The sequence below is a fragment of the Mustela lutreola genome, chromosome X (assembly GCF_030435805.1).
Source record: "Mustela lutreola isolate mMusLut2 chromosome X, mMusLut2.pri, whole genome shotgun sequence".
Taxonomy (NCBI): Eukaryota; Metazoa; Chordata; class Mammalia; order Carnivora; family Mustelidae; genus Mustela; species Mustela lutreola.
In genome coordinates, this window is record NC_081308.1 from 61,804,212 (window position 1) to 61,819,240 (window position 15,029).

Sequence of the window (15,029 nt, forward strand, 5' to 3'; positions counted from 1 at the left end):
TATGCATTTTCTTATGTATGTGTGCAGATGCATAGAACAAATTTCTAGCTTTTCCTTGGCCCCCTGCACTACTCCGCTAGGTGCCGGCCCTTAGTTGGGAGCCTGATGCTTCTTTACTGACCCTTGTCTTTTTGGTGCAACAAGAGGAAAACTACAAAACCACTTACTTCTTTCAAGAAGTAAGAAAGCGCCCACTCTGGGCCAGGCCCTTGCTAGGACTGAACATGTGTTTCCCCGGGGGCGGCTGAGGTGCCCAAACACCTCCGGAAGTCATCCGTCCCGACCCCTGCCTCCACACCATATGGCTTCCTCCCTTGCCTGCCAAGCAGGGTCTCCCCCAGCTGAAGGCATCTGCAAAGCATAGCTTCCTTCCCTAGTTGGAGGCCAGGAGTGCGCGAGGGAGTGTGTACTCTGCGAACCATGCTGGGCACTGATGGGGGAACTGGGGGACCAGAGGATGGTGTCTGCCCCTGCAGTCTGCTGAGGGATGGAGGAGAGAGGGATTGGAGGGCACACGCAGAAACCAGACTGGGTCACCTGGAGCAGAAAGGAAATTTGTACCGAGGCTCCTAGAGGGGCACTCTCAGAACTCACGGAAGCTACAGAAGCAGACTTCAGAGTGAGCGGAAGGCAGGGAAGATTTGAGCATCCAAGACACGGGAAGGGCCGTCCTTGTCTTGTAATCAGCATGGCCTGGCCAGGATACCTTAGCTGCCAGGCAGCATGCATAACCAGTCCCCACCCTTCTGCCATGGCTCTTGCTGGAAGAGGGAGCATCTTTGTGGCTGAGTTCCGATCATGTGTCAGCCCCATTGACATCTGAAGCAATTGCCTTCTATCACCCCCTACTAAGACAACATAAAATGAGACAGGTTAAATTCTCCAAAAGAAATCAGGATGCCAGGACACCTGGATTGCTCAGTCAGTTAAGTGCCTGCCTTCAGATCAGGTCATAAGACCAGAGCTGTGGGATCGAGTCCCATGTTGGACTCCTTGCTCAGTGGGGAGCCTGCTTCTCCCTCTCCTTCTGCCTGCCACTCCCCTACTTGTGCGCTCTCTCTTTCTAACAAACAAACAAACAAAAAACAAAACAACAACAACAAAAAAAAAACAGGATGCCCAAAATGACAAATGACCATGACAAGAGAAGCTAAGACACAGACCCAAAAAGCTGTCTGTGCTTGAGAGTATGGGCAATGGCTGCACGGGGCCTGTGGGGGAGTCAGTGTTGAGGTCCTCTTTGGGGCTGGCTCCATACCTGGCTCTTTGCTCATGTCACCATCTTCAGCCCTGAGAAACAGGCATTATTACCTCCATATACAGATGAGGACCTGAAGGCTCAGAGGCAGGGAGTGACTTGTCCAGTGCCATCGTTTACCAAGTGGCTGAATCTGGACTTGAATCCAGGATTCTGGCTATGCTCTGCTCTGCCGCCCCCCGCCCCCACCCAGTGGTGTGGGAGGAGCTGCAGCTGCTGTCTGAGCTGCCCTTCGGGGATCTGCCTTGAGAGCTCTCTATCAACAGCATCCTCTTGGCTTTCTCTTTGCCCTCCTTTTCCATCTCCTGCTTCCAGAACTCAATCCTCAGCAAATCCCTGAGCTCTATTTAGAATGGGTGCTGGAGGCCTTTGTTGCCAGCCGACTTGTGGGCAGAGACAAGGTAAGCTGTGGTCACATTCCCTGGAGGCTCTCCCACCAGCTCCCTGCAATACTGCCCGGGATCCCTTGGCCGTGGCACACTGCCTCCATCCTCTCCCCCATGACTGGCAGGGCACAACTATCAGAACACAAGTCCTTTCCAGACACCCAACTGCATCGTGGACTCCTGGCTCCTCACTCCTACTTGGCGTGTTGCAATTTAGCGAGATGAGCCTTGGGGGACCCTGGGTGGGTCCTTCCAGGGCCCCAGGCAGATCTTGGCCTCTGGCATTGAGGTTTACATTATCTCTCTGCAGCCATGGCCCCGAGGGATTAGCAGTTCTCTGGACTCAACTTGTAGAAATGCTTGACCTGTCATTCTCCATGGCCCCCCAGCTGGGTGGCAAAAGCGGCAAATCTCAGCCTGGGTGAAAGTTCCTTCCTGCTGTTGTTCTCCAGGGCCACCACAGGCGATGGGGGAGGTGTGTGTCAGGGCAGGTGGTGGGAAAGAAACAGGGCACAGACACCTGCCTGGTCCCAACCCTGCCCCTACTGGTGATGCGACCTGGGGTGAGGCCCTCCCCTAGCTAGCTTCCTCTGGCCACCCCGAGGTCACAAATTTGCTGTACACTCTGGTGAATCAAAGGATGTACATAAACTCTAACGATAATAAGCGGCCGGGTGCTCCCTATGGGCCAGGCACTATTCTAAGCACTTTACGAGTGTTAACGCATTTAAGCCTCACAGCAGCCCCGTGACCCAGGGACCTCTTGCTCTTGTGATCTTATGAAGGTTTGAAAGAGATCGAAGTCACAGAGAGAGAGCCTCAGTCACTTGCCCCATGTCACAGGACGAAGGAGGAGCTGGGCCCATGTGCAAACCCAGGTGGGCCTGGCTCCTGAACCTTCCCTCAGTAACCGCTGTGCTCTACTATACAAGACTGCACGGCCTCCGTGTTATTTTGTAATAGCTGCCTCTAACTGAGGCTGCTTGTGGCTGGAGCTCTTCAGATAGGAGACTGTTCGGGAAGCTTTGGAACGGAGAAAATAGAGCCTGCTTTCTGAAGCTGGTAGAGGTCGGCGGAGGTCAGCTCTGCCTTGCTCTGACTAGGGCAGAGGACCCCTTCCCCTCCAGATCCTTGTATTTGGTGGGGCAGGGGGGCATCTCGGTGCCTCCCATCCGCTCTGGTTGCAGAGGGAAGGATGGTGGGGCAAGAGCAGCGGGTGAGCCAATAATCAGAAGCAGCAGGCCTTCCCCGGGTGCAGCCCAACCGCTTGGCTCCCTCTGATGCAGCAGCCAGCGCCTGCTGAAAGGGCCCTGCTCCACCCGGGAGCTACTGGTGGTGGTGGCGGCGCGATGATGGAGAGCCTGGGAAGCCCCTCCCCAGGGGCCCTGCTGCCCGCCACTCTGCTTGGATAGCCTGGTCCGAGTGGCAAGACTGCAGTCCAGCAGCTCCTCGGGCGTTGCACACATTCTTCCTGGCCAAGAAGGAACGTGGAGAGCTAACAGGATCCAGATGTGGGACTGTGCTGGGCTTGAACCCCAAATACCCCACATACCAGCCAGGCCACTGAGAAACCTGGGGATGCACAGAAGGGCTGCCGGGGACTCCTGGCCTCCTTGAGGGCCTGGAAGCCAGCCCCCCAACCCCCTCTAGTTGTTCTCTAGGGGCCCTCTAGGGCCTTAAGAGCCCCTTGGCCAGACCTCAGCTCCTTCTTTTGAGTCTGGGCTTCATTCTCATGCTCAGCCTGCTGGGCAAATCAGCTCCCTCCCCATGGATAGTTGGTGAGTCTGAGCTCAAGGAGGCCCACCCAAAAGGTTATTTGCTCCTGTGTGCAGCAGAAGCTCCATCCCCTGACACTGGTGAACCCCCAAGCTGGTCCTTTCCGTCTAGGGATGGAGGGGCTTTGGCCAGCTATGAGGTTCAGGGTCACCAAACTTCCATATCAGTTCAGATCCCCTATATCTTAGTGCCATGGCCCTGAGCATGGCCTTTCATTTTTTTAGAGGTCCATTATGCAATCCCCGTGATGAGGCCGTGTGCGGGTGGGTCTATCACAGGAAGACCCCGTGGCACAGAGGGAAAGGAGCTCATGTTGGTGCCACGTCCCCTCATCTTACTTGCTTCCTTTGCCCTGGGGGCCAGGCTACATAAAGGGGGAGGAAGGGGGCTGGCCAGGTGTGTCTTGGACCCCTATTGCTGGTGCCCAAGGGCTGAGAAGAAAATCCCGGAGGGCCTCTTTGGCCACCTTCCTTTAAGAGCTAATGCCACTCAACCCATGGCAGTGTGTTCATCAATATGTTGTGATCCCAACACCTTGGGGGGCGGGGCTCAGCTGGTTATGTCTGCCTTCGGCTCAGGTCATGATCCCGGAGTCCCAGGATCGAGCCCCGCTTCAAGCTCCCTGCTCAGCTCACTGGGGAGACTGCTTCTCCCTCTGCCCCCTCTCTGACTCACACTCTTGCGCCTGCACTCTCAAATAAATAAATAAAATCTTTAAAAAAATATACACTGTGATCCCAGACCAGCAGCACTCCGGGAACATGTGGCAAAACAGGCTGCTGGATAAATGGTGCGTCACATAATGAGATGGGCTCTTAACAGGTCTCCCTCTCCCCCACAGCTCTTGTCCAGCCTCTGAGAAGTCCAGAGAGCCTGAAATTGCACCCCGAGCACTTTACAGCAAGTTGTTATTTGCCATTGACCCCATGGTGTGAACTAGTTGATTTGCGGGCTGTAGTTTTAGGAGTAATGGGGATAGGGGAACATTTCAGAGGCATGAGAAATTGCCTGGAAAGGTGGATCTGGTCCTGAGTCAGGTGCAGGGGGAAGCAGTGCTAGGCCCCCGAAACTGTGGGCACAGACTGAAGAGCTGACAGGGCAGGGGGCTGACGTTCTGGGATGCTGGACAGAGAAACAGAAGACCTGAGTTTGAGTTCTGCCGTTACTGGCACAGACCAAGTTTCATGATCACAGTCAGATCATTCCCCTCTTCTGAGCTTCAGCGGAAGAGCCTGTCGTGGATGAGAGCTCTCTTAAGGATAGCATTCAAGGATTTGCATTTCTCAGTGCTGCTCTGAGTTGGGCCTAGCCTGGGGTTTCCATATGCTCCTGAGGAAAGCAGGGGAAACAGTCTTAGTAAGAGGAATAAGGAAAAAAAAAAAAAAAAACTCTGGGCCACAGGAGTGAGGAGTAGGGGGTTCCTGCCTAGTGGGAGAATCAATTCTTCATCTACACAAGTTCAGAAAGGTAGCTCCAGAAAGAGGAGAGGGAACAAGAGGGATAAGCCTAGTCTATTCCCCTCACTGCATTCCCTTTTAAAATAAAACCCATTTATATATAAATGTTGGCCTGATGCCCAGTCTCTGTAGAAAAGCTTTTCTGTATTAAACGCTACAATGAATTAAATTAACCATAATGATTTCTTTGTGAATGGAAACACCTCTCTCTCTCTCCTCTCTCCTTATTTCCCCCCCCACTCTGCCCCTCCTTTGTGACATGGTTTTGATCAGGCTTCCCCCCTTTCTCTCTTTTTTTTTTAAAGATTTTATTTATTTATTGGACAGAGAGAGAGATCACAAGTAGGCAGAGAGACAGGCAGAGAGGAGGAAGCAGGCTCCCCACTGAGCAGAGAGCCCGATGCGGGGCTCAATGCCAGCACCCTGGGATCATAACCTGAGTGGAAGGCAGAGGCTTAACCCACTGAGCCACCCAGGTGCCCCCCCTTTCAACTCCACCACCACCTGACCACCCCATCCTCCCGAACCCCCACCCGCAGCAGCAGCAACACCCTCACAGCAAGTGACCAGTTCAGTGAGTGCTTCCCAGGATGAAACAGGAGCCTTCTGGTGTCCAGTGTGGGACAGAAATCAGTCAGCCCAGGAAGTCTTATGGGCACAAATGGTGCCCTGGGGAAGTCTGTGCCCAGTGGGACTCCCCTAGGAGGCTTTTCTGGCTGTGGGTACCTCTCTGAGCCTTACCTTCATCATCTGTAAGCTGGAGCTGGGGGTACTGGGTCCAGTAGATTCAAGGGGGAGCAATCGGAAAGGCACACACACATGCATGGTGGCAGGCTGTGCACAGGGGAGAGGTAGATGTGAATGTGGGCATTCGTGGGCCATGCCTGAGAACACCTGCATCCACAGGGGCATCTCCAAGTGTGGGTCCCTGGACCTTTGCCTGACCTCATCTGTTTAGCCGTGTCAGGGTGGGGGAGTGGTGCCCAGAAGAGAAGTGCACATGAGATTCTATCTGCAGGGCTACAGCCTGTTGATGCTGAGAGACATCAGACAGGGCCTCGGCCTTCGAGGCACTCACGGATGCTCTACATGGAGCATTCAGAAATAGGGTGATGCCTGCCCACTGGCAAGAGCAGGGCAGGCTTCCTTCCGGTGGTAGTTTCTAAGCTGTGGGCCAGAAGAGGGGTCCCAATCACAACAATCTTTTCCATGGACACAGGGCTTCCCATTTTCAATGCCCTTTGATAGGCATGATGTCATTTCTCCTACACATCGATCTTATAAACTGTGTGCTATTATGCCCATGTTAGAGATGAGAAGACTGAGGGTTTCAAGGTTCGGGTACCAGATTACAGCCACAGCCCAGCTCCAGGCCACCCAACCTTCCATCTCCGCTGGGCCCAGATGCCCTTGGCACCCACAGCCACCGCGGTGACCCCAGTTTTAAACTTGTGGCTCATGGAGCTCTCCCCTGCTTCTTCACCACCACCTCATGAGGGTAAAACCCTGGGGATGGACATTTTTTCCACAGCTTAGCCTCCCCCATCTATATCATAAACGGTACCCAGAACTCAAGCCTTATCCCCCAACAACACCAGGCTGTTGTGTACCATTGGGTCTCTTCCCACAGCCCTTCCTCTGCCTCCTTGTCCGCCTCCCACACACCTACTAACCTTGCAGTTCTCCCTGGTGCCTAGTGAGAACTCTGTCACTGCCTCCCTCGCACTCCCTCCCTGCACTTGGAACGATCTCCCAGCATGATACCTAACTAGGACATTCGCATTACCAGTGGCTATGTTTGTGTATCCCACCAGATGGTGAGTCCGTAAGGGCAGGAGTGATCTCTGATACATTTCTCCATGACTCAGCAGAGTCAGACACAGAGAGTTTGTGGAAAGAAGGGAGGGAGGGAGGGAGGGAGGGTCTTTCCATTGTAGAGTAGACTGGGGTGTTCATAGCCTTCATTCTAGAGAATGCTATTGAGATAGAGGAACATTTTATATTTGTAAAATGCATCAGCTCAGTACCAGTTAGAAACAGGAAAGGAGAAGAGTGTGCCATGGCTGGGGTAAGTGATGGGACATGGACGATCCCCAGGGTAATGAAGTCTTCCCACCAAGGCTGAAAAGACTCTGGAAAAATCAGGTCCCAGCAGCCACGGAGCATAGCAGGCAGAAGCCACAAACCCTAAAGGACCAGCCCTGCAGACAAAGGCAGATTTATTTCTAGGAACCAGAATCCTCTGAAGTTTCGTGGCCAGGAAGACCCAGGAGACTGGTAAGGGGGTGTCATCTTGAGTTCCACAAGAAGCAAAGGGTGGAGCTGTGGGGGGGACCCCAATCCCACACTTTAGCTTTCATTCTACCTTCCTTGTCCTGAAACTGGTGAGCCCCGGCCTGGTCCTGAAGCTGATAGGCTTCTAGATGGCTGCTAGCTTCCCAGACATCCGGCTGGGGCAGAAGCCGGAGATGTAAGCAAGGCCACCTCCCAAGTCTCCAGCCCTTTGGAGGCTCCTCCACAGATGGCGGCCATGGGGCCTACGCAGGAGGACCAGGCAGTAGGGCTGGCCCAGAAGAGTTTGGCAGGGTGCCAGCAGGCCTGCCCTGGCACAGAGATGTGAGCGGATGGCCGTTGCAACTGGTCTAATTGCTGTCTCATTGGCTTTCCCAGGGGCTTATTCCTGAGCCAAACGAAGGGAGGTTTCTGCTTACGAGACTTGAGGGAGCCTGAGGAGAGGTGGAGGGCCCGGCACTTTGAAAGGCATTGACAAACCCCAGCATGCCCAGGGCAAAGACCCAATTTGGGGGTGGTGGGGGGTGGGCAGGGAGCAAAGAAGCCAGGAGGGGAGGGCCTGATATTCCCATCATGTGCTCTTGGTTCCCCCTTGACCCTGTGTCTCCCTCTAGCTGATGCTCTGTATCTCCTTTTCCCAGGGTCCTTGCCGGCCTGTCCCTCCTTCTTCACCTGTACTCACTGCATGAGACGCCCTGCCATCAGGCTCCCATCCCTACTTGGCTGTCACCTGACCTCAGAGATCTAATTACAGAACTCAGAGGATGCTTTTCTATCCTTGACTCCATGGACTGCTGGGCTACATGAGGTATCTGTGAGCACCTCCTGCTTCCTGAGTATCTCTACTCTCATATTCTATACTCTCTGTGTAGCTGTGGTTTCCCTGGTTCTCCTACTTCTTTGACCAACCTTCGTCAATCGCTTCCCTGGGCCCCTTTTCTTCAGCATGCCCCTTAAAGACTGGGCTTCCCAAACTGACTCTCGTAAGCCTCTCCTCACAGACACTTCCTGACCATGCTCAGCCACTCCTGTGGCTTCTACCACCTCTGCTAGGCAAGCGAATTCCAAATGTCCCCTCAGCCTGGACCGCTCTCCCAAGTTTTAGTCAGTATTGACATTTCCCTAGTGGTTGTCTCCAAGGACATGTCAAACCCACCTCACCCCAAACAGAACCTAATACTCAGGGGGCACATTTCTGCCTTTTTCGTTTCTCAAGGGGCAGCCCCACAACCCACCCAGGCTCTCAACCTAGAAACCTTTGCTCCTCCTTCTCCCTCATCCCTCGCATCTAATTAATTACCATGACCTGCCAATTTTACCTCTTTAATAGCTCTGGAATCCATCCCAAGCATTCCATCCCCACAAACACTGCCCTGATTCAAACCTTGTTGTACTTCGCTGCCGCCAGAGTGCGTCCTCCTCTGACCAGCCTCCCTACTGCGGCCACAGAGACTTTTTCTGTGGACAAATCTGAGCACTTAATTCCCCAATTAAAATCCACCAGTGACTCCTGGTCATCCCAGAGTCTGAGTCTAAGTTCCTCAGCCGGATGCACAAAGGACCCTGCTTACCCAACTTATAGCCTAGTCCTGCCATGTACCACAATCTTCATGTCAACCTCAATACTCCCCAGCCTCCTCTTTACCCAGGGAATTCCTAATCACATCGCCAGCTTGGTGGGGGTTGTTAAGAGTGTGAACTTGGGGGGGGGGGCAGGTTCTGATGCCCAGCTGGGCAAGTCACTTACCTTCTCTGTGCCTTGGTTTCCATATCTGTGAAATGGGGATATCAACATGTGTTTTTGCCTAAAGTTGTATTCATCTCGGAGGGCATGCTTGTTAATTAGATCATGCATGGAAAGCCCTTAGAATAGTGCCCGATGCATATTCAGGGCTGTATAAGGGTTAGCTGTTCTTAGTGATTATTCCCTCCTCGAGGACCAGCCCAGACATTACCATCCCTCTGAAGCCACCTTCTCCTCTGAGACTAGGATAAGCGGCCCTCTTCTGGGCCCCCAGAGCCCTGGCTAAATTCCATCATGGCACTTGAGACCATTTGCCTGCTGCTTGAACTTCCCCTCCTACTACTTGATATAAAGGACTGAGGTCTAATTTAGCTCTGCATCCCTAGCCCCTAGCCCCTAGCCCCTAGCCCCTAGCCCAGGACCTATCATTTGAGACTCAGGCTAGCCAGAGAGTAGGGATATCATCTCCATTCTGCAGATAGAGAAACTGAGGCTCAGGGAGGTAAGGGGAACATCCCAAGATCACACAGCTAGACACTGGCAAAACATGGGTTTCAACCCCGGGTCTGCATGATTCCAAGCCCATGGATCTTTCTACTTCACCTAACTGCCTTGGAGGAAAGGGTCATGAAATCTTGTCCTGGAAGGAAGGACTTAAAGGAACTAGCGAATGCTCTGCCTAAAAGAGAGACAACTCAGGGGCAAGGACAATTCTCTCCCCCTCCCTCCCCGATCTGTTTGAAGCTTACTGGTACTGGTATGTGGGTTTCAATAGCGGTGCCAACGCATATGTTGGACACGTGTGTGATGAGGTCATGCCAGAATGCTAGAGATGAAAGCCCAGAGATGAGTACCTTCATCTCAGAAACCCTAACTCACCTTTGTATGGTCCTCCAGAGTTTAAAAATGCTTTGCCATCCCATTTTGTCATTTGGTCAGCCTCACACACCTGTGATGAGGTAGCCTTGGCTCAGACAGAGCAGCAACTTAGCCCAAGTCATCTAGCTCAGAAGTGGGAGAGCTGGGGCTTCGCCATTGAATTGATACATAAAGTCTTGAACAAACCCCCATTTCCTTTCACCTGGACGCCTCAGGAGAATCAGACTATGACTGGGGAGGGTTCTTACCCAAAGAAATGGGTATGTGAATGTTACAGTGGTTGGGGGTGTCTTGCCTAGAGGGAGGAGACAAAAGAGAGGGTCTCTAGGACTTCAGTGTTCTTGTCCACCAAAAGGAGTGACACCCCCAGCCTCACACCATAGGTGCAAGTCCCAGTGAAATGGCACAAATAGAACAGACAAATGTGGAGTGCCTGGGTGGCTCAGTGGGTTAAAGCCTCTGCCTTTGGCTCAGGTCATGATCCCAGGGTCCTGAGATGGAGCCCCAAATCAGGATCTCTGCTCGGCAGGGAGCCTGCTTCCCCCTCCCTCTACCTGCCTCTCTGCCTACTTGTGATCTCTGTCAAATAAATAAATAAATAAATATCTTTAAAAAAAAAAAAAAAAAAGAAAGAACAGACAAATGCCTCCTGCACGGTGAGCTCTCAACAGATAGAACATTGCTTCGGAATTCTTAGAATGCTTGTAACCATGTAACCGTGACAAAGGCGTTGGAGGGAAGTCAGCATGTCAAGAAGCAGGCAGAACCAGGTTTTGAAATGCTGCCTCTGCCCGTTCCCGATTGTGGGACCCTGAGAAAGATCTGTCCCGTCTTCCTTGCCCTGTCTGTGCAATATAGAAAATTTGTGCATGTCTTACAGAATTTTACATGAGAGGACATGTGTGGAGTGGCTGGCATGGGGAGCAGGTGCCAATCATGGTAGACACAGGAATTAGGACTTGGGAGTCAGACCACCTACTTCGGTTCCAAGCCCAGCTTCTTCATCTGGCAGCTGTTTGACCAGCCGACCTCTCACAAGTCACTTCTCTGGGCGTTGGTTTCTTCCTTGTGGAGCTGGTTGCAAAGATTAAATGAGAGAATACATGTCAAGTGCTTAGGACTGCTTCTGGCACAGAGTTCGTGCTCTGGGCATGCTGGCCATTATTGTTACTATCAGACAGAGGCCTGAGAGGTATGAAATAGTACCCGCCCCTCTTCTCCCAAGGCACTGCATCCTTTCATAAACAAAGACATGAGTTGAGGCTGCTCAGAACAGATTAGTGGCTTTCCTTTCAGTTGGCTTCCTAAAGGTCCAGAATGACCCCCTCCAGGACTGGCACCCTGCTTTTAGGGTTGCTGTGAACAAGCCAAACCTTAGCCAAGATGCCCCACGCTCTCTCCCAGATTAGGCCAGAACTGTGGAGAGCCACTATAAAGAAAGAGCTTTGTTGGATTTAGAGAGCTCAGAAACCATTACCTGACATCCCACTTCTTCCCTGAGGGGCCACGGATAGAAATTAGGGAATCCATTCATCTCTCACCCTTGTAACTCTGACCGCCCTGACCGAGAGGCTACACGGGCTTGGCATACTGGGCCCAGCAGCAGCAGAGGGCAGGGCAGGGCTGGGGACTGGCACCTGGTGTCCAGGCCTAGCCGGGTGAGGGCAGGTTGTGTCACCTGATGTTCCTGTGAGGGCCTCATTTACAACAGGGCTCTTGGAGACCCAGTTACCTGCTTTAAGCTTTCATGGCTTCTCCTTACCACCAAGGCCTCACTCAGGCTTTGGGCACCCCAAAGGAAGCAGGAGCCCAAGGAGCCCCTTGGGTCAGTGCTCAGAGGTCCGGTGGGTTTCCACACACAAAAGCTGCTGTCTTGAGTTAGTGACCCCTCCCCACCTGAGCCCCGCCCCCCCCCGCCTCCACCCCAAGCACCATGGGGAGGAAAATCAGGAGAAGCTGAAGAATTGTTTGTAATTAGTGTGTTTTTAAAGGCTTTTCCGTGAGCCTTTAGCAGATTTCTGGGAAGGGCATCTTGCCAGGGAGCATTGAAATGGAAATCCTGTGTTCTAGCTGGGATAGTCTTGGAAGGAGATTCTTCCCAGAGAAAAGGCCAGAAGCCCCGCCCCCTCCCCCAAGTCCCCCATGCTCCACTGTGGTCACTGCGAGGCTTGGCGATGTGGGGGGCTTTGTGGAATGGCATTCGTGCCCACAGGCCTCAGCTCTGCCCTCAGGACCCATCCATTTAGCCTCCACATGAAAGGCAGCTCCACAGACCCCTAGCTCCACTGTCTTCGACCTCAGGGGCACATCCGTTCACCACCTCCCCATACACACACACTGAATAATCACCCACTTTCCTCTCTCTTTCCAAGAGGGAGTCTGGTCCTGGAACATGGGCCCTCCAGGGTGAGCTCCTCCGAAGTTACCCAGAAGTCAGGCATACATACAAGAAACCATTCTGCAAACAGAACAGTCCCTCCCGTCTGAGCAGCATTTTACAGTTTGCAATGTCTTTGCCCATCTGCCAGTCCACCTACTTATCCAGCAGATAACTTATCCATGGCAGAGCTACTGTCTATGATTACCAGTTTACAAATGGGGCTAGGGGGCGGGGGGGGGGGCGGTTACTGGCCTGAGTTTGCTCAGCTAGCAGAATCCCAGAGCTGGGCCTAAGGCCGAGGTCTGTAGGATGCCTCTTCCCGCCCCACGCCAGGCTGCCTCTCCCACATGCTGGCTGACACGCAGGCAGGACTGTTCTGGTGCAATCCTGGGGCCTTGTGGTCTGGGATCATTTCCTGTGGCCTGAAGTACTTATTTGCAAGTTGTAAGGACTGCCCGTTTTCTGGAGGCCTCACTGAATGCTTCCAGCTGGGAATTTAACCTTCTCAGACCCAGCTGTGGATCTCAAGAGCTCTCTTCATTCCCACCCATTTTCCTAGAACCCCCCACCCCCACCCTGTGGTAACTTAGTTATGTAAGGGTGGGGAATGATGGAGGAGCACTGGCCTGGGACCCAGAAGAACTGGTCTGGACTGGCTTCACCACACACTTGCTCTGTGACCTTGTGCAAGTTCCTTCACCTCTCTGACCTCAAATCAAGACTCAGAAAGTGTGCTTCCCTGCCCGCCTCTTGTTTTCACTGGAACATGAATGGAACTGACCTCCCTTTTGCAGCTCCTCCACAGCCCCAGGTCCTGAGAGAAGTGGTAGATTTGTTGCACATGAAAGCTGGCTAGGTTGGCCCTTTGAGGACAGTGAAAACCATACCCCCACCCCCGACAGCCCCTCCAGCATCATACGAACAGGCAAACTGAGGCACAGGAAAAGGGGAGTCACTTGGCCAGGGTCATGCACCGAAGCTAATGGTAAGGTCAGGATTAAAATCCAGTTCTGTTGTGGTGGCACTCAAGGCTGGCATGGGAGATTTTAGCCTCCTATAATTTTCCCCGCCAGCCCCCATAAGCCATTCCCAATAAAACAGTAATAATAAATGCATGCTTAAACTCCTAGAGAAAATTTGACTCAAAATACCTTCAGAAATTTTTGTAATTTTTTTTAAAGATTGTATTTATTTATTTGAGAGAGAGACCAAGCAAGAGGGAGAGAAAAGAATGGGGAGGGGCAGAGGGAGAGAGAGTAGCAGACTCCCTGCTAAGCAGGAAGCCCAATGTGGGGCTCAATCCCAGGACCTGCGGATCATGACCTGAGCTGAGAGCAGACACTTAACCGACCAAGCCACCCAGGTGCCCCCAATTTTTGCTATTTTTATAGATAACATAACACCCATGCTCTGGGTAAATACAGGGTTTTCTGGCCTCCAGAGATGCCCAGCCCATGCTAGACTGCCAAGGCCCTCAAGGCCATCCTGGAGGAGTGGTGGTGGTGACACGACAGGTGTGGGCTCCTCGTGCTCCCTCCAGCAGCCTCTTCTCTGAGTCTGCAGGAATGGCATCCCTGGATACCTCCCCTGCCCCGCCCCCCGGCCCTCCTGAACTAGGAGATGGTTCTCTAAGACAACCCTTCTCCCCTCCGCCTCTGCCCTTACACTGGCTCTAGGAAGACAAAGATGAGAAGGGGGGTCTAAGACGGACACAAGAGTGAAGGAAAGGACATATCATAGATATTTTAGAAGTGACTCTGCGTGTCATGTCTTTCTCCAGAAAGGAAGTTTCTGAGCCTGCCCCAGTGCACAGAACATAAAAGAACCAGAGCATGCTAGAGTTATAATAGCCCTTCAAGATCTCCAATTCAGCCCTCTCACGTGACACATGGAGAAACTGAGGCTTAGACGGGGGATAAGGGCCTCTTCTGGCCCTGCAGCCAGTATTTTGTTGTTGTTGTTTTCCCACCCTCCCTCGTACCCTGCTGCCTATCGTGCCCACGTGCAGGCTCACCCATGTGTGTGCTAATGCAGGCTGACAGCTGCTGGGAGGGTCACACATGGAGACGAGCACCGGCCCATTCACTCTGACACATACCCCAGCTGGCGGTCCCCTGACAGACTCCTCCATCCCCACTCCCCAGCACCTACCCACCACCCCCACCCCATCTTCTCCACCAGCCTTGTCCTAGAGCAAAACCCACCTGGCACCAAGTCACAGGCCCCTCCCTGCTGGTGCCCCTCCCCAAGAGTCTTGCTTTGTGGAAAGGCCAGTACACAGCTAGGTCGAGAAAAGCTGGGTTTGAGGGTGCTCCTGGGAGGGGGGCAGGGGGGAGCAGCTGGAGGCTCAGGGCCAAGGGGCTGGGATGTGCATTATGTGGTGTTTCTCTGACTGCAGGCTGGATCCAGAAGGCTCCGCCAGGAGGCCTGGAGCCCCTCCACACCTTAGATAAAGCAAAGCAAGGGGAGGAGGAGTCTTGGAGCATTTGGAGAGAGAACAGGAGAGAAATGGAGACAGGGCTAAATAGCCTGTAAAAGTTAAGCCTAGGAGTGGAGTCCTGGAGGCCGGTTCTGGCTGAGGTGGGACTTGTCCTAGAAAAAAAGCTGCCAGGCAGCCATCCAGAAAGTGTGAGCTCAGGAGCCACCGGACACAAGCCTGGGCCAGGGTGGGGGAGGGGCGGGAGTTGGGGGTATAGCTCCCTAGAGCTGGGGTGAGAAGTTGCTGAACTGAGGGGAGGCCAGGCAGAGGCCTCTGACAGCAGAGGTACAAAGGTAATTAGTGTCTCAGGCTGGGTGGGGTTGGACAGTGCCTGACACCCTGGGGGTCCATGCAGGATGGCTAAATGGAAAAAAGAGA